Here is a 19329-nt window from a genome sequence, read left to right on the forward strand (position 1 = left end):
CCTGGCAGCATCCCAGACACCGAGGGCACATCCAGCACTTTCTCCAGACCCTCAAAGCCCAGCACTGAGCAGCTCGGAGACTTCCTGAAAAGGCAACGGCGTCTTTGTACTCGACAGCCTTGTATGGAATTTTCCTTCATCCATTTACCCAGTTACCTTTTGAACTCATGTAAAATTTAGTATCCACAACATCCTGGGGAAGGACATTCCGTAGCTGAAGTACCTTGCAGTGTGTGTGCGAGCTGCCAGGCTCTGGTGCAGGAGGAAAGAAAACAGATGAGGAGCTAACTCTTATGTATCACCACCATTCAATGCTCCCTAAGCCATTCTGATTTTAGTTTCAATTAAACAGTCCTTCATGATGGCTGGACTCTCAAAAAAAGATTTAAAATGTCAAATTCCCTTCAGATCTGTCACTGAAATCAAATAGCAAACAAATGGGCAGTGGGAGGTGGCACAGGGGGACAAAGAACGACTGGGTGTCTTAAAGATAAAGAGCAGAAGAACTGACTGTGAGCTGCAGAGGAGGTGAGGGGAGGTCAGGACAAGTGCAACCCCCTTCGAGTAAACATCTGATGTCAAAAGATGCTTCAAAACAGCCCCGCGATGGGCTCTGCACGCACACATTGGGAATCTTCCTCTTTTGTAAGCTGCTGTGCAAGGTCAAGCCTGAGTGCAAGAGCGGCAGTGTTCCTACAGGCTGCTAATGCTCATTTGCTGCTACAAAACGGATCCTGTTAAGCTTTTAGAGAAATGACTTTCTTTTTAGCCTCCAGTATCTCAAACACCAAAGAATCTATTAGAGAACGAGGGAACAAGACACGGGACACACACGCACACAAGGTATTCTACGTGATAGCGTAGCTTATATTTCTTCAGATCAAAAACGTGATCACAAATTCTCTATGTTGAATTAAAAATGATAGCTTGCATTATTTAGTATTAACTACTGCAAGTGCCATTCATTAGAATATTTAGATTCCTGTAGCCTGCCCAACACCTGTTACAAGCTCTTACCTTCACTCGCCTGCGCTGCTGCCCAGATGCAGCTATTCAGCCTTAGGTCCAACCCCCAGACCTCCAACACAGAACAAGACCAAGAGGAAATACCTGCACGTACCACATACGGCTGCACTTGAGAACAGGCACAGGTGGGAGAAAACACTAATATTTACACACTCCTCATAGGCAGATATAAAAGTTTTCAAGGCGAGGCTTCCTAACGTAGCAGTGCTAGAAGCAGCTGAAGTGCATTAGCAGTCAGTGGGAATAAAATGAGTGCATTACGCAGGGGTTCTGCTAAGTTTGCAGTGGGGAATTCTTCATCTCTCTCTGCTGCCCACTCTGCATAAATGCATCCAAAGCAGAGCTGCTGCTCTGGCACGATTTTCCTGTAATCTGATGGCTATTATTCTCTCAAATCCCATTTGCAGGTCATTTCTGTATGAACTGAGCTGCTTGAAATCCTTCCTGCTTTTCTCCTTTTAAATCTAGGGGAAATTCAAACAGCCCAGCACCAACTGACTGGAATTTACTCGAACCATTCATTTAAATACTAATGTCTCCTTGTTGCTACAGCTTAACAGCTCGGATTGGTTTCATGCAGACTTCCTCCGCTCCCTCTCCTTGAGATAAATGCATTAGTTTGCTCGGTGCTGAGAAGTGTGGCTGAAAGAATAATGCCCATTATTTTCTTTTATGCTCAGCCTTGTTTCCACATAGAATTTGGAGCATTACACAGAATTTATACAGGCAGGAAAGCGCATACCATTGTGAAAATAACTACTTTAGGTTTGTAAACGTTTTTGCTTGTTTACTAAGGTAACCATAAATCCTCTCTCCCCGTGTAATTGAACAAATTTGGATGTGATTTCCCTTATGCCAAGGAAGCAAAGTGATTATTCACCCACCTTTGAGGAAGGCAGTTAAAAATCTGTCTATGCAGATCAGACCGAAGCTCTTTTATCTCTCTATGTACCAGATAGCACTGTGAATCAAAGCATCACACTTGTCAGCATCTTCTCTTGTGCCAGAGGGCTGAGGGGGAACTTGACCTGAATAGGAGAGTTTCCTCAACTTTTTGTTTTGGAAACGATGACAGAGCGCTTTGTTTGATGCAGGCAGCCTCGCTTACTCAAACTTGGCATTAAAAAAGCAGCTTAATGCCATTTTCACTGATTACTGCTGGAGAACTCCCTGGTAGCAAACCAACAGACAAAACCCAACAGGAAATTTGTTGGCTGTAATAGGGCTTGCAAGTCATGAAGTTCAATATGGCTTGGATCTCTGGCCAAGAAGAGCAGGAATCACGATAGTTGATGCTACCACAGCAGTCCCCCCATAAGAATGCAGCTCCCAGGAGCGGTGACAAATCCTCCTGCCAAATGCATTCTCCTCGTCCTCATTTCCCACTGCAAATCCTGACTTTGAGAAGGCAAGCCTCAACCAATGGCTTCTGCCGCATGGTCAAAACTGCCAAAAGCATCAAGGATGTGCATTAGTCCTTCCCCCTTTCAGCAAAAAGTCCCTAAGCTATTGCTTTGTACGCTGCTAATGCCTGGAGACCACTGCAGCACATAACAGTCCAAGATGCAAATACAATAGAGAAAGATGTATCATGAATATTCAGTGTTTTGCTTTGTTTGAATGGGGATTTAAAGCCCAGAGCAGTTCCAGCATCTGGAAGCTCACAGCCAACATAGCCCTGAGCCCCAAACAGCCCCAAAACCCAAAGAAAAGGGCACAGCATCCAGCTGCTGCCTGCCAGGGGCACCCCTCCAGCTCTGCAGCATCCTCTCATAGCACAGGACGGCTCCCAGGAGAAGATTTCTTCCTCTCTCAATCTAAAGCAGCTTGTTGAACAGTAGGTTGCATTTACCTGGCACACAGAATGATGGCAAAAGAAATATTCTGTAAAAATCACTCCTGCTCCTTGCATCCTGTTATTGAACAAGAATTCAAATGGAGCATCCTCATTTTTGGGCCTGTTGGGTACGTGAAGCTTGGGGAGTTCTCTGACACAGAAGTACATATCTCAGCCTGCCTTCTTGCTTCACTGACTACAACACTGATGGAGTTTCGTCTTCAGTATAATATACATTTTCCCTGATTCTTACCACTAGTTATAACCCCAAAATCACCTATTTGCCATAATTTTAAAGCCATTAATGGAGACTTAGCTTTGATTGGGTATTACAGGTGACATAATGAGAAGACAGCCTTTGCAACAGAAGGTCTATAGCTAGATACCTTACGCATACACACACAGTGTTAATGGTATAAGCAATGCTCCTTACCCATGTTGCCTTTATTGAAAGTGAAGTTGCTCAACACAGTTACAGATGAAAGCCGGATCAAAGAAGATTCACTCACTTCCCTGCCTTTGCTGTCAGCCTTGTGGTTCTACTTCCTCCTCTGTGCTCAGCATCTCACCAGCACAGCAGGCAGCTCTCCACTTCTGCCAGGTTCATTTTCTGCCTAGTTAGTGAGTTAAACCAGCTGACAAAGCTCAGAGGTGCCAGCACCAACCCAGCTGGGGAAGGAGGGGAAAGGCAGAGCAGAGCAGAGCGTGCAGGAAGTTCCTCAGCAACAGCAAGTTGCTCGGTTGGATTATGCCCTCATAGATAACTTTACATTGAGAGTAATTCTCAAGTTGTCACATCAATCTCAACCCTATCGCTATTATCTGCAAGCCATACACTACCTCGCTGTGGGGTTGCAGTTTGTCTCTGGCATTAGAGAAAAATCCAATAGAACTGGAAAAGCTGATGGCAAATATTTCAAGTGTAAGCAATCCTCGTCTTCTTCCTCACGTTTGGCCCCAGTGGGCCCAAGGCTGTGTCAGTGGAGCAGCATGCTCAAAAATATGAGCACTGAAAACCTGATGGAACACTTCAGCTGTTCAATGACAGCGTGCATAAAATCCAGCATCAAACGATGCACCCATATTTCGTGTTGACTTCCACAGTGCTCCTGAAAAAGGCTGTAACCTGCACATCTACTGCCTTCCAGGAACTGCATCAGAAAACCTTGTTTCATTGCGGGAAGCCTGAGCAACCAAGAAGGCTGCCTACACCTCATCAGCATCCCTGCCACGGGTATGCTTTGTTTACTCAGTACTTTATTGCTTTAACTTAACTAAGTAAGGAGCTGACCTGGGCTAAATCAACACATGGATTTCAAATAAACTCAAGAAAATGAACTAGGAAGTAACAAATACTTCTAATTCAACTTGCTTGTGTATGTCTTACATATCCCCTCTCTCTTACTTCCAGGCAAAGCCTTAGTTTCTAGTCTTTGGCTCCATTATTACTTGCTCAGCAGAAGAATAAACTTAAGCACTCCTCCCCTTTCTCTGCCAGCTCTTTGCTCCTATGCCAGCCTAGCCAAGCCAACAGCAGGCAGCTGGTCAGTTTTGGCAGGGCTGTCCTCCTCCTGCTGAATCACTTCCCGACTCGGTTCACCACGAGGCTGCACAAACACATGGGGTTGACACTGAAGTGGAAATGAGTGACCAGCAAGGACAGGAAGGTGAGTCGTACCCAGCTGCAGTGTCACCGTCCATACAATCCCAGTTGTGATCTGCTTTGCTCTTACATAAGATAATCTAAGGAAGCATTAAGAGATGGGAAAGCTAGGACTAATTAAAAATGAGGGAGGTAGAGGGCAGACTGAGCATGGAAGTATTTATCCAACTAAATATCAAAGTGATTGCTTTTATGCACTGCTTAAATCACACTAGTCCTAAGTTCTGGAGGAAATTTAAACACATTTCAAAGGTATTTGCATTGCCTAAATGAAATCAAAGCCCATAGAACAGGGCAATGTAAAGTGACCCAAACTACTCACCACTGCTCACAGAGCAGCTTTCCTAGATAGCTGGTAGATTTCAAGTCCACAGCATTACCCTCTCAAACCTGCTAAGAGCAAAGTCCTCTTTGTGAGTATGTCACTGCTGAACCTCTAAAGAAACAGCAATGAAGTTAAATGCAAGAGTTTAAGAAAATGCCTCAGTGTAGAACTACAAGTGTTTTTGGAAGAAGGAGATTAATGCAGTTCAGCATTTCACTCCTGCTTTGGTATCTAATTATGTTTATAAGATGCCCAAGTGTCTGCTTGACGAGTTACAGAAGAGCTAAGCGTCATTCTGGCAGCTGTTGCAGGAACTGCTGAATTGGTCACTTGATGCCATTACACACCAGTGGGCATCAAGTTCCATCAATGGAAGGGTTTTCCAAGTTCCCAGCAGTCCACCAGGCCCAGCAGGGACAGCAGGTGGTGGAAGCCAAGCTAAGAAAACCATTTTTGATCCCTGAAACCAAGTTCTGAGCATTCAGTTGGCATGGAAGGCTGAAATTTCCATAGACCCCTTCTCCACAGATGGTCCACATGGCAAACTGACAGGCTGACTGATCACAGTTTGAGGCTGGGGAGGCTTCCATAACTTGGTGGCCTCCAGCAGAACCATTTACCTCGTTGTTTGACCCAGCAGCTCCTTCAGCCACTGCAGGCAGGCTGCAGGTCTTGCATCCCAGCCCACGTCCTTGTACAACCATCCCACTGTTTCACCTGGTGTTTATTAAAAATGCCTGTATATGTGGCACCCTCCTCCTCCCTTTCCTTCACTGTCCATCGCACTGCTAACTTAGAGTAATACATTGAGGGTGTTCTTTGCATTTTTTAATATGCCTTGCACATTCATTTATGGAGCAAAACATCTAAGCTGCACACTTAGAAACACTGGTTATAAACTAACTGGTTTGTATCCTAGCAGTGAGATTCGATGACCACACTGTTTCTTTTACCCAATAAACAAACTACAATGGACACAGGAGGCACTGACACACTGGGAGCTACAGTTGTTCTTTTACCTAATCCCCAGGATTCCAGCAGTCAGATGGATACAACGGTGGAAGGTTCCACACTTATGACTCATGCTACAGTTCTTTCCTCTCTCCTATTGTTCCTTAAATACTTGGCTTAATTTAAAATCCATTTCAACCAGAAGCTTCCAATCACAGCGGAAACTCAACAATCACATACTGCAGATGAGTAATGCTTCACGGGTGTGCCTCTGCAACATCTTCAACTGGTCTTCTTCCATTTGGGCTGACACAGCCCTACCTTCATTGCTTCTCCTGAGCTCCTGGCCCTGCCTGAGTGTGTGCCCAGCAGCTGGTATGAGCCCAGGGCAGCAGCTGGGGAGCTGATGGGGCTGATCCAGGGAGCTGGAGGAATAGGACCTGCCTATAAGAACCATATGAAGGCAGCAAGGCAAGAGTCAAGCTGCTTCCATCAATGACACACATGGTAACAAACATCCCCAGAAATAAATGCACAATGTTCTAACATCGCGTCTCCATGCAAACTCCTTCCATCAGCCTATCATCCTTCCTCAGACAGGGAAATTCCCATTAAAGCATCAATAATAAATGCACTCAGCTATCAGTTTGCCTACTAATGAGTAGCTTTTAGCACACAGAGCCCACTCGGGTCTGGTCTGGAACATGAGAGCATACTCAATAATTTAGAAGACTCAATTTTATCCCAAAAGATAAGCAAACAATTTGATATCTACCCAGATTTCCAGACCAAATGGACGTATGGCACTACAGAAGACATTAAGAGTTATCAGTCAGTAAAATATGCTCAACATGTTCTTCTGTGGAATGGGTTATCCACCTTTAAAAGACCATTTTATCAGAGACTAAACATCAGGGACTTTAGGAAACTTGTACTCTTGAAGACTGAGAATTGTTCAATACTGCAGATGCTGAAGATCTTTTCAACTCGACACACTACACGGACACTGTGTAGGTCTGCTCTGGTTGCACACAGTATGAAATACAAACATCCTACACATGTTAGGACAACATTCACACTCAGCATGAGATGCTCTATCAGTACAATAAAAAGAAGCAGGTGATAGGAAATAACAGCACGCAGACTTGCACTGGGACTATACACACACCCAACAAAACAGATTGCCTCCAATTCTGTGCCTGGCCATGGGGGTGATCCCTGAGCCAACCACAACCAGTAATTGTAGAGAGCATTTGGGCAAGTTATCATGCAACAGCTGGGTAACATCCTCCACCCACCCCAGTTATGGCCAGAACTGGGGCCCAAAAAACCAAGGGTCCTCAGCCACTGCTCATACACCCTCCCCTCTAAACCACTGGCCATCCACATAGCTCTCCTTTGGATGCTAACAGTACTTTCCTTCATTAGCTACCCATCTCTCATTACTTTAACACGTAGGATAAAGATACTTCAAATAAAGATGTGCCTCAGAACTCAGGCCAACTCGATTGCTACAAAAAACACCATTTTGGTGTAGATTGCTCTGAAACAGCAGCAACTGAAGAGCATACAATTTCCTCAACTACAATTCCCTTTTTATAAAGGACCCTCTTTAGACAAATCCCTTCATATTGCACGCAATGAAATGTAGAACAATGCTGCCTTTCTGGAGACAAATGGAGCTGACATTTGTTCTGTCCTCTTACCTCTCTAATATTTGCCTTCTACAGAAGCCTTACAGACAGCACAAGCAGTATCTGACTGCTATGGTTACCTGAAACCATTTGGAGGCTGCAAGGGTGTGCAGGGGAGTGGCACATAAAGATCATAAAACAGAATAGGCATAAAGTAAAAGAAGGAAGGGATAAGTAGAAATCCCTTACCAGCAGTCCTTTTTGTTTTCAACTCCTAGAAGAAAAGGATCCCACTTGGAATGGCTACACAGCTTCGTAAAGCCCTTACTTGAACACAGCAGGACAAGAGGAATCAGCAACAGGCTGCATCTCTTCACATCTTTTTCTAACCAGAGGGTATCCACTTTATCCTACCTAAATTCAGGCCAACTAACAGACAGCAAACGAGTCAAGATTTGCTAGGGTCAAAGCCAGCCCTGTATCACATCATTTATCTGGACAAGCACTCAGCTCACAGCACACTTTCATCTCAACATACCAGTGCTTTTTCCACACACAAACACTTTTTCTGGCTTTCTGAAGTAATATGATTTTTTAAAGCTGTTCCATGTCCAACGAGAGCACCACCATCAGTTCTGTGTTCTAAAAGAAATCCCCATCTTCCCTCACTAGCAGCTCCAGCTCCAGCAAAGCAACCAAACCATTCCAAGCTTTCTACTGGCCCCACCTGCCAAAGGAAACACACACACAGCTCTAAATGGGAACAGTAGAAAATGGAGCAGTATTATTTAGTACCAATGAAGCTCAAGTGGGTGAAAAATATTCTTGCTCTTCTTGGAGTGCCAGTTCTCAAAGGCCCTTATTAGTTAGCTGCTTCCTTACATAAGCAGCATTCACCCGCTTGGTTTTCCCACAGATTTTTATCTTCAAATATCTGTTATGCAGATTCCAGAAGTCACAGATGATCCGCAGTAACACTTCAAAGTCTCATACTGGAGTGCGTGAAAATTACATCACAAGTATGTTATTCTGAATTTACCAGGATCTCCTACAGCGCACACTGGTTGGTTTTTGCACATGCCTTGACAGAACTTCCCGTGTGAAGTCTTAGAAACATGGACCTATTGGGCACTTCCCAGCACAAAGCATTGAGCTGCATATGCTAACCCTCTTGTGCTGTATGTAAGCAGTGAGCACACACACCAGGTACACACCAGAGCACTCAGTCTGCCACCTTCCTGGCTGGCATCAATCAGAGGGATGTCTGCAAAGCAGCTTGGAGCATTCTGCCATACAACTGGCTGTCAGGTAGTTTAAATGCTACATTTCATTAGCTGTCTCCTTTATTCAGTGACTGACAGCCTTCACCTGGAGCTTTCACACTGAGATTTTATATGGCATTTTGTGATGCAATTTGTGGCACCTTGATGTCTTCTATGTTTTCTGATGTGCAGTTACTGTACACAGCAGTCATTCAATATGTATCGCCTTTAAGTTCTGTGTTCTAAACACAACACATAATGTGAACAGCAGAGCCTTTCCATCTGTACAGACACACTTGGTGCTGCTCCTCTGAAGGCAGTGCTGGAATCAGGTAGGAACTGCTGAGGTTCTCCCGAGGGACAGCTACAGTTTCATTGCTTAATCACTCCATCTTTCCATTTTGTTAATCATGTAGCTGAATAAGAATGATCTGATAGTACTTGCGCATTCATTGTAATGAGTCCCTGGAAAGAAGCATCAGGAGACAAGTATGCCCAGATCCCCTGAATGAGTGGGGGGAAAAAACACCTTCTGCACAAAGAATAAAAGCATCTTCAGTCTATACACACCAACGCTTTCCTTCTGATCCCAAATCCCCATTCCATTCCCAAGGAAGAAATGAAAAACTCTTTTAATGTTCCTATCTGTCTCAGTAACAACTTTTTACGAGCATGTAGCAAAAGGCATATTAGACTGCCCCCAAAACATCCTGCTTAGTCATTGGAGCAAGTGCTTAGTGCACTAATAGTCTGAATTATTTATTGCAGCAGAAAAATGCTGGGACCTCAGTAGCCCATGGCAAGATGAAATGCCAATTAAGGGAGACAGAAGAGCCAAAAGCACGCTGTGCCAACCCAGCACTTCCACAAGGAATGAGAGACAGAAAGCAAAGCCACGTGAGGACATCTCTGCTAAGCTGGACCTGTATGCAACTGGAAAACAACTGGATGTATAAGGGACAGCCCATGTTTATTGCACATATATGTAACAACTCAGGAAGAAAACAAGAAAAATGCACAGTTACCAAAATGCTGTTGTTGCAGCGCATTGCATCAAGAGGTATTTGTAATCCGAGCCTAATTTGCTTGGTTAACGTGATATTGGGCATATCAAAATAAAGCACCTTGGCGAGGTTATTTAGCTGTTTCACAGACAAAACCTGTGAGAACCTGAGGGTACGCAGACAGGCTTTTATTCTGATTTTCCTTGCTAATGTGAAACCTGATTGACGATCCATCCACTGCTACAAGTCACAACTTCTCTGGTGGAAAGCAAACCACTCCAAATACCACAAAGGTGATTAAAATCTGAAAGACGGGGCAGGCAGGAGAGGGGCAGCTTTTGCAGACAGAGACAACCAGTTGATTTGACAAGATTTCCTTCTGTTTCCTTTGTACACTGGATAAATAGGAAAGAGCAAAAAGGTACATGGACAAGTGTTTTCCCTACGCTTTGCCCTGTTCCTGCTGCACAAAGCTCCCAACATTCTGAACAGCAGAGATCATTGTTTCAAACCTCCCAAACCCACACAAAAATGAGTTTCCCAAAGCTGGGGCACCACCTGCAATACACACAGCTAACAAACTCTGCCTGTGTTTTCCAGTGTTAAAAAGCAGATGTTTTTCCTCGCATTAACACCGCGTGGTTATGAAATGATCAATTTAGCCTCTGTGCAAAGAAAGGAGCGAACACAATGGCTCCCTAAAGGCACAGCCTCAAGGTAGGAGGAGTGTTAGCTCAATTTCTTTCCCAAAATGCTGCAGAGAAAGCTGAGAATGAACCAGCTTCCAGTTGTCATGCTCCTCATCTGCCTTGTCTATACATGGCTTCCCTCCAGACTCCTCTTACAGCACAGCCCTTTGCTGTCCCTCCGACACGCACACTGCAGTCTGTGTGGTCTGCTTGGGCGAGTGCAGGGGAAGCTCGTTGGGTTTCAAATTGTTTTTTCCTTTGCAAGCCAGGATAGCAAAAAAAGGTCATTTCTTTTAAAGAGCCCACAGGAATCTCAGAGCATTGCAAATATTTGTATTTGTGTGTGAAGATGGACGTTCGTGCGGGATGTGGTGGGGAAATTCGGGGTTGTATATTGGTTTATTTTGGGCAGGGGAAGATTGTTAGTTTCCTCCCGGTGTTTTTTTGCTACATTATTTTGCAAAACTGCCTATAGGATTGATTGCCTGCTACAGTTGGAGAAGATTAAGCTTGTGGAGCTCGTGGAGCAGAGCTAAGTCGTGACTGCAATTAGTCAACAGTAAAAATTACCTAAAGGGGAAACAAAATCCGAGTCATTTGGAGGTGGGAGGAAAAACAAATGAGTGCCACCAGTATATTGCAGTGGAAGAGAAGGAAACGGGCTGTGTTCAAATACACAGGGAAGGAGGGGGAAAAACAGGAAGAGGTATAAATAAGGGGCTGAGGAATGAATAGAATGAAGAGTGATTGGGTAACAGCGCCGAGGCAAAGCGGGCCATCTCGGGGAGATCTGATCTTGCATGCTATGAATTCTTCGGCGCAGGGCAGACAACAGCAGCACACAGCTTCACATTCAATGCACGCTGTTACTCTGAGCGTCAATGCTGAAAATAACCGCGCTTCAACCACATCCTACATTTTGTCACAAAAGCCACATTAAGCCTACAAACGTTTAGCAGTACTTTTACACAACCAATTGCTGACTTAATATCTCCAAGTTTTTGTTTATCCACATAAAAGCAGAGGCGTACCAGCAAAACCCAGCAGTACAGGCATATCATGCTTTCTCTCGTGACAAACTCAAGCAGACCACTGCTGTCTCCCCATCCAACTCTCCAAATGCTCTGCAGGTTTGCTCCCTGGGGTTCGATGACATGAGGAGCAGTGATATAGGCTGTTACAGCCCATACAGTCCCACAGCCCAGGCACCAAGCACACAACATCCAATGCCTGCTCTCCACTGTAGCCCCATGAATTCATTTTTGCACCAATGAAGGGGCAAGAAATTGTTATGCTGATGGGAACATCGAGCTGGTGGCTCAGGAGACAAAGACAATGCATTGCTTACCTTTCTCACCGCTGCTTGGCCACGTCGGTGCTGCTGACAGCCTTCTGTGTGGTTAAGTTCACCGGGGTAAGCAGTCCCTCAGCTAACGAAGCACCACCCAACGCACCCCCAGCTTTCCTGAGGCCCATTTCTTGACAGCTATGCCATTACGTGTGCTCCCTCCTTTGTGCTGGTATCAATGTTTGTGAGTAGGACTCCTCACCAAGCCAGTCAGGACTGCACATTTACTGCTAAAACCTTCATCCTTCCCTGGGTTTACTTCTTGCTGCTCAAGCACGTTGAGTTTGGAGGAGGGCCCACAGGTGCTGGTGAGAAGGGAAGCAGAAGCAGCACACAGCTGGGGAGAGGAGGGAAGATGGAAGGAAGAAGGAGGCTTCTATTTTGGGATTAATTTAGGTGCTGTTTCATGACACAGCTGAGAAGAGGAAAGGAAATAAGATCTATAAAGAGAAAAGTACTGCTGCAGGGTAATTAAGACCTAGGAGTAAACATGCCAAATGGTGTTTGCCACACGACAACAAACAAATGTGAATCAGAACGTGAATCAGTGCTTGAGCAGAGGAAGGAATGTTTTCTCTGCTATTCAGGAAGCACTTCAATTGTTTGGAAAAGGTGTGAGTCATTAACTCCAGCATGTACAAGTGAGACATCCAAAGCTATAAATACCTGACATACTTCAAGGGCTCTCTGGAATGGAACAATGGAAATCTATACGTACTTTTTCAAACCTGCAGAAGCATGAAGCCATGCATCGTTTCGCAGATTCTGATTTGTTGTGTTTAGGTTCTTCTGAATTGCACTACCCGAGCATGAAGGACCATAACCTTGAAGGGTCCAGTTTTCTTGCTTCTGACACTTAGGAGAGCTCAACAGCTATTCAGGGGATAGAAGCTGTGAGACACAAGGGCACGTATGCTAATTTAATGCAACACTTTTGTATCTCTCTACCTGTAGCTTACTAGAGCCATCAAGGAAAATTACCTTTCTGATGGCAACCATGAATCCCACGTGCAGCAATGTCTCACGTAATTCCTCCTCCGCATTGACTTCATGCCTGCCTGATGGAGCTCAGCACCGAGGCATTAAGGAAGCTTCACTGCGATCTCACAACATCCATTTTTATGACAACTATAGGATTATTTGGGCTATAATATACTCAAGCTTTTCTTAAGCTGTTTACAACTCCTAATAGATTTTATTACTTTTAAATGCTGGTCAAACACTGGTCTGACTTTAACATCAGGGGTTTCCATTCCTGGTGTAAAGTCACAGCCATACCACACAGTATCAGCGCATTATGGTTATTGTGCTCCTGCACACTGTCCTACAGTGTTCTCAGAAACTGAGCAGCTTTCTTTCTACATGCCTGATACAAAACCAAAGCTGCTTCAGAAGCCCAGCAACCTGTAGCAAAAATATTCAGACTTATTGCTTCAGAGCAAATAAATCAAGCAACACTGCAAAGCTCATCACTGAAAGTTTCTGCATGCCAGAGCTGCTCAGACTGCCATGTGATAACAGAACACACTGCAACTACAGCTGGGTTATCCATTGATATTTGTACACAGTCGCCAGGCTAAAGCTAACAGTTTGTTCAAGTGAAAGATGCTCAGAGAGCATTTAACTGCCGTGCTCTCTGCCATTTATACATCTGATCCTGCTCACCACCCCTGGAAGCAGAAGCAAACTGCTGTGCTGAGACCTGATGCAATTGCCTTTGTGAAGTGTCTGAAGGACAGCAAGGCTTAAACAGCTGCTGTGAAGTCACACGCTGAAACTGTGGCACATTTCATACAGCAGCTCTTTAATTCAGTGCCAATAAGAAGAGTGTTAAGTTTGCTTCACTTGCAAGCAATCCAGGGTAACGGTAGAGCTTCCCACCCTGGAATCACAAATCACTTAACACCATGCAATTTAGAAAGAAGTGAGAGGACGTGGGACTTCCACAGCAGGGCCCCATCAGACTGCTGGGCCAGTGAGCCATCCCCTGTCATCTCCCTGAGCGCACATCCTGAGCTAAAACACATGAACTGCAGAAGTTAAATAGGCAACAGAACACACACACAAAGAAACTCATCCTAACGTCTATGAGAAACGCCCTGGAAGAAGCCTCATTCAAATGATGTCCCCTTAACTCAAGTAATGCTCATAAAAAAGAGCTGCAGAAACATATCAGAGGGCATCTCACCTGCCTCCCTCCATGGGGCTGAATTCAACAGCATCTGCCAACTTCCACGGACAGAAGAGAACCTGTTTTCCAACTCATAAACACCAATTGGACACACATCCGACCCAAGTGACCGCATTTGGCAAATGTGACAAGTTTCCCTGCCACCTCTTGTATTCTATCGAGAGCCAGCTTCACATTTTCTTACAATTAAGAAATGGCCCACCTTAACCTTAATTCCATGTTTATGGACTTGATTTTGCTACCAACAGTGCTTTAACTGGCTTCCTTATATTTGAGATAGAGGTGCCACCACATCCACGGCTCCCGTTCCAACATCCAATCATCTTCACAGCCAAGAATTTCCCCCTTGTGGCTCATAAAAACTTTTTGTTTGCAGTCTGTGTTCTTTACTTCTCATTGTCTCGCACCCAAGACATCGGACTTCACCATCTCCACAGCCCCTCACAGCTGGTATATCCCCCTCTCCCCTTCCCAAGCCCCCCAGAGCATATCATGGACACCACATCCCAGCCCTCAGACACTTTGCTAGGCAGCCTATGCTGAGTTCTGGCAGCTCCCACCCTGCTAAGCACAGCCTGGATTGCAGGTGTGCCCACGATCTCAGTCAAGTGCCAAACAGGAGGCCAAACATGCTGCTAAACTGCTGGCTCCCTTCTGCTACCAGAGAACAGCCATAAATGCAATCTCCTTGAGCACAGCTGTACTGAAGAGTTATTCAGAGCAGTTTATAACCCTATGGATGAAGTGCTAGGAACACAAGCTGTAGGGCTGGTTAGCCATGCCTTTCCAACTTAGCTTTGCACCCTAAAGGTGGCTGGGTATACACTGTGGGTTCTACCACAAGAGTCTATCCAACATTTTTCACTCAGAGGGTGGTGACGCACTGAACAGGTTGCCCAAGGAGGCTGTGGATGCCCCATCCCTGCAGGCATTCAAGGCCAGGCTGGATGTGGCTCTGGGCAGCCTGGTTTGGTGGCTAGCGACCCTGCACATAGCAGGGGGTTGGAACTGCATGAGCACTGTGGGCCTTTTCAGCCCAGGCCATTGTATGTGTCTACGATTTAGCTCAACCCAACTGTTCATCCAACTGTTGCAGTCTCCATATAAACAAATCCAAACAATCATATCCCAATCATGCTGGGATTTGCGTGGCACTGCTCTTGTCAGCGCTGACACTGCTGTCAACACTGGCAGCACAGAAGCAAGGCCTTCAGTGCCTGGGACAGCCCAAAGCAAGAGGCAGCAACGTACCTGGTAGCTGTGTTTGTGCAGGACGGGCACAGCGCCGAGCGGCGGTGGCACAGCAGGCTGCCCTTCGCTCAGTGCAGCAGCTCCTGCCTTCAAGAAGCAGGTTCATAGATTTTCCCAGTGCACCCACGATACGTGTTGTCTCACATCACAGTCACCTGATGAATGGAAAGCACACAGCATTCAGGAGCTGGAAGAAGGTACTGGGAAAGAAGTAAAAAGCTGCTGCGTTCAGGCTGATATCAAGAAAGACTTAGAGCAGTGATACACTGGCATGGGCTGCCCTGAGCAGTGGTGGGGTCAGGAGGTGCTCAGGAACCACAGAGACGTGGCCCTGAGGGACAGGGTCAGTGCACACAGTGGGGGTGGGTTGGACTGGATGATCTTGAAGGTCTTTTCCAACCTTAATGGCTCTATAAGCCTTGACAGGTCTTATTTTCAGGCAGTAAATGGCCTCACTTTCAGCAGTGGTAGCAGTAACAAGAGATACACTACGGTCAGCAAGAGTCACCACAGACTTTTGGGAACACATCGGTGCCCCGGGCTCTCAGCTTTGCCCCGTTCCATTTTTCTTTCATCTCGGTATATTATTCATCTTATTAGTTCAAGTTTTATCTTTTGATCGAGCCTTTGTAATACAGAATTTGGAAATGAGGTTCTTAGAGGGACAGGAGCTGTCAGATGGTAACTCATATCAGATCAAACCCAACAAAGTGGTTTTTAGGACAAGTCGGAGCCAAAGCTGGAACTTCAGAGCGTACGTGCAAAGTATTATTCTCTACAAACCACAGTGTTGACATTACAAGGGAAGAAAACTGAGGAGAGATCCTATCTTCTGAGCCCTCGCTCCCATTACTTTGTAATTCACCCATCCTCAGCTTCCCCAAAGAGACAGCAGTCTGGGATGGCAGCAGCTTGTGGATTTCAGAGCACTAAGGGAGGAATGGGAAGTAAAGACAGCACTGCAACCACATCCCTTGGGGGCACAGAAACATTCAGAGGTATTTGAAAGAGCTCGGTGACTTCATAGAGCTTTTTCAGTTATGAAATAGGGGTCAATGTGAAATTATCTATGATATCGGCAGTGCCCCGTGGTTTCCCTCAGCAAACGTTTCTCAAAGTAATTGCCAGATATAAGATTCCAGTATTTCCGAGATGGTATCTGATAGTTCTTAATTTATCCCAGCTTCTCTCCTTTGAAGCAATTCTGTCCCGGTGCCTAATTTCCATTTTACACATCCTATAATTGCATTTGTCCTTCTGTCCTTGCGAGCTGACTTCTGAAAGATTCCCATCATTAACACATCTACAAAGAGCAAACCAAATTGCTCCCTTTCCAGGTCCTTCAGCTGAGACAAAACTATTACAATAGTCATTTTTCCTTGCATGCTTTGGAAAGTTGGAGCCTTGGACGGCTCCTGTAGGAGAAGCCATGGGCTTAACACCAGTTAAGTCCTCCCCAGGACTAAAACCCCCGAGGAATCCCACTGAGCTGAGCTGTGTCCATTTCATCGTGCACTCATCTGTCCATGGAGGTATAAATAGTGCCCACAGCTGTGCACTGCCCTCAGCCATTCACTGCCTCTCCAACCTCACCACCACCACAGGCTGCACAGACAGCACTGCAGTGTAAGTGAAACTGAAAAGGGAGCCTCTATTGCGTCTTATCTCCGTTTTTACAATTAGCAACTTTCCCAACCCCGCTGTCTTTCTGTTTCCAAGGTTACAAGTGAGGCACGACAAAGGCAGGAAGAAAACCCAGGCATTTTTTGGCTCCCAACTTTGCTCCTTTTGCCGTTCAGCCATCTTCCCTTCCTACACTGCAGGCTTCGCTCTCGCAGCCATTCAGACACTTGGGCCTGTCGTTATTCTGCCAATTCCAGTTCATTTTGCTAACCTGGGTTTGTTCATTCCTTGCTGCATCCCCTCGGCAATCATGAGGGAAACCAGGAGGGAAACTAGGCCCGGACCGGCTCTAGATGAGCAAAGGATAAGCACCTATAAAAGAAAGTTAAACCAAACTATTCCTAAATGTATGCAAATGACGTGAGGGGAGACAGGAAACCACATCTGAAGTGCAAATCAAACCCATTGTTTTCCTTCATTCCTGACCAAAAAAAAGCATTGGAAAACGCCTCCCCCCCCCCCCCCTCCCCCCCCCGAATCTCTTTGTTCCCGCAGGAGGAACCAGGCAGACATGGAGACATGGACCGGCACTGTCCCTCCTCTGCAGGGCGGTGCTGACGTCTCCCTGCCCTCCTCCCTCCAGCGGGATCGCAGTTTGGCAGCCTTGGCAGCCAGCGCTGTATTGAAAATAGAACCGAATCCCAAAATGTGATTTGGCAGCAGCTGCTGAGGCGCTCACTCAGTCTGCTTCCCCTCCTTTCCACTTCCCTTCGTCCGTTCTAATCTCGGGCAGAAAAGCTCTCGGATCTCTTGCAGGGCAACCGCAGGCACAGCCAGCAGCAGACAAAGAGCCCTAAGGGTGCCAGCTTGCACACACCGTGGCAGATGAGGGCACAGACCTGGCACTGAGGGCAGCTGCTCTCCTCACCCCGAGTGCCTCCCAGCCCCAAGGAGACCTCACTCCAACCCAGTCCATTCCATATTGTACAGATATTCACAGAGAACACGCAGAGCATCCTCTCACATGGGGTGAGAGGGGCAGACACGTGGGATCGCTGCTTCAAGGGACCTGCATCGCTGACAGCCCCAACTTCTCACTAGGAAGCACTGTGCACAAATTAAACCATCTGAAACACTCACATTGCTCCCATCTGCCCTCCTCAGTGCAACACCACTGTACGAACAGCCATGGACATGCCAAGTCTGTGAGCGAGCCTGAATCGCAGCACTACATCTCTGAAAGCTTTTCAACCCAACGAGACCTAAATCAGGCCGCTGTAAGACAGCCAGGACTGCAAAACCTGATGCAGATTCAGAAATAGATCCCTGTGATGAAGTATTAGCCAGATTAGAGCGCTGCAGATGCAGTGCAGAGAGCCCTGCTTCCCCAGTGCAGGATAAGCTGACAGCTTGCGGGGCCTGGATGGGAACTGCTGCACTGAAGTTACACAAAGCATCGGCTGGTTGCACGGAGCTCTTCTAACGGAGCTCACTGCTGCTGACACCACTTTGCCTTTTTATTGCTGTTATTCTCATCTCATTCAGCACCACGAACGAGAACGCGTGCATTGTCCAAGCATTTGTCACAGTCAGCATTCTGTTTGCTATGAGAACATCATGCCCTACTTTATACGTTCAGTACATTTTTTCAACCAGCGTTATGTTTTTGGGATGGTTGTTTCATTCTCATCTGTGTAGCTGTGAACACCAACCCCCCCCCCAGCACATTTACTCCAGGCATTCCCTTCCTATCTTAAAATGGCAACTGCTGATCAAACCTGAAGAATAAGCACCAAACTGAGCATCTTCCCTGCTTCCAACACTTCCCTGTCGCTGAACACTGCAGCATTTAATTCCAACCATGACTCCCCAACTCACGTGCTAACTGGAAGCATTCAGACATGAGCAAAGTAAATACTAATCAGCAGGTCTGGCTGCAGTGCAGCTCTTGCAGCCAAGGCAGAAGTATTTCACCAGCAAAACCCATTGTTGCTCAGAGCAGAACCCACCATGTGACCAGCACGTGTTTTGACAGCAAGTAAAACAAAAGACATGATACCAAGGCTGCAAATGGCCAAACCTAGCAGGCCGGGATACACCTCTACTTATACTTTATAAGACCATAAAGCTTCACCATTGGAACTAAAGACCTCTCACAACAGAAGCAGTAGCAGCCCAGTTGCTGGGATCAAAATACATTCCCACTCTGTATTATGGCAACTAGAACAACACTGCTGTCGGGCAGCAAAGTGAACAAGACCATGGCAGTGTTCTGGGTCTAATTTTAAGCCCTGAATACCTGCCTCCAGGCAAGCTTTTCCTTCTCTTCTTTGTTAAAGCAGCGACTGAGGAAGTAGTTGTTTGATTAGTGATGTCTTCAGCTGATTTCTGAAGCCCTTTCCACCAGTTGTCCATCTGCTTGCAGTGTATGGATGGCTGGGATGCTCTTAAAACCAGTCTGACAGGGCTAGAGGCAGCAAATATTTCACTAAAACCCAAATAAAAACTGAGCTCACACTCCGAAC

General features: G+C 46.0%; 1 protein-coding gene across 14 annotated transcripts in view; it reads right to left on the minus strand.

Annotated features, from left to right (window-relative positions):
- Positions 1-19329, minus strand: part of PEAK1 (pseudopodium enriched atypical kinase 1) — an 81735-nt gene that overhangs the window by 57382 nt on the left and 5024 nt on the right. For 11 of the 14 annotated variants that reach the window (XM_085515838.1, XM_015872445.2, XM_015872450.2 and 8 more), the window contains one exon: positions 15182-15336. The exons of 2 other annotated variants lie outside the window; for them this stretch is intronic. The gene's annotated coding sequence lies outside the window, so the exon portion shown is untranslated. Of the gene's footprint in view, positions 1-11739; positions 11759-15181; positions 15337-19329 lie in introns of those variants that run through there. One more of the 14 variants, XM_015872448.3, reaches the window with a different exon arrangement.

This window comes from Coturnix japonica, chromosome 14 (genome assembly GCF_054131305.1).
Source record: "Coturnix japonica strain WE chromosome 14, WE-NBRP24, whole genome shotgun sequence".
In the NCBI taxonomy this organism is placed as follows: domain Eukaryota; kingdom Metazoa; phylum Chordata; class Aves; order Galliformes; family Phasianidae; genus Coturnix; species Coturnix japonica.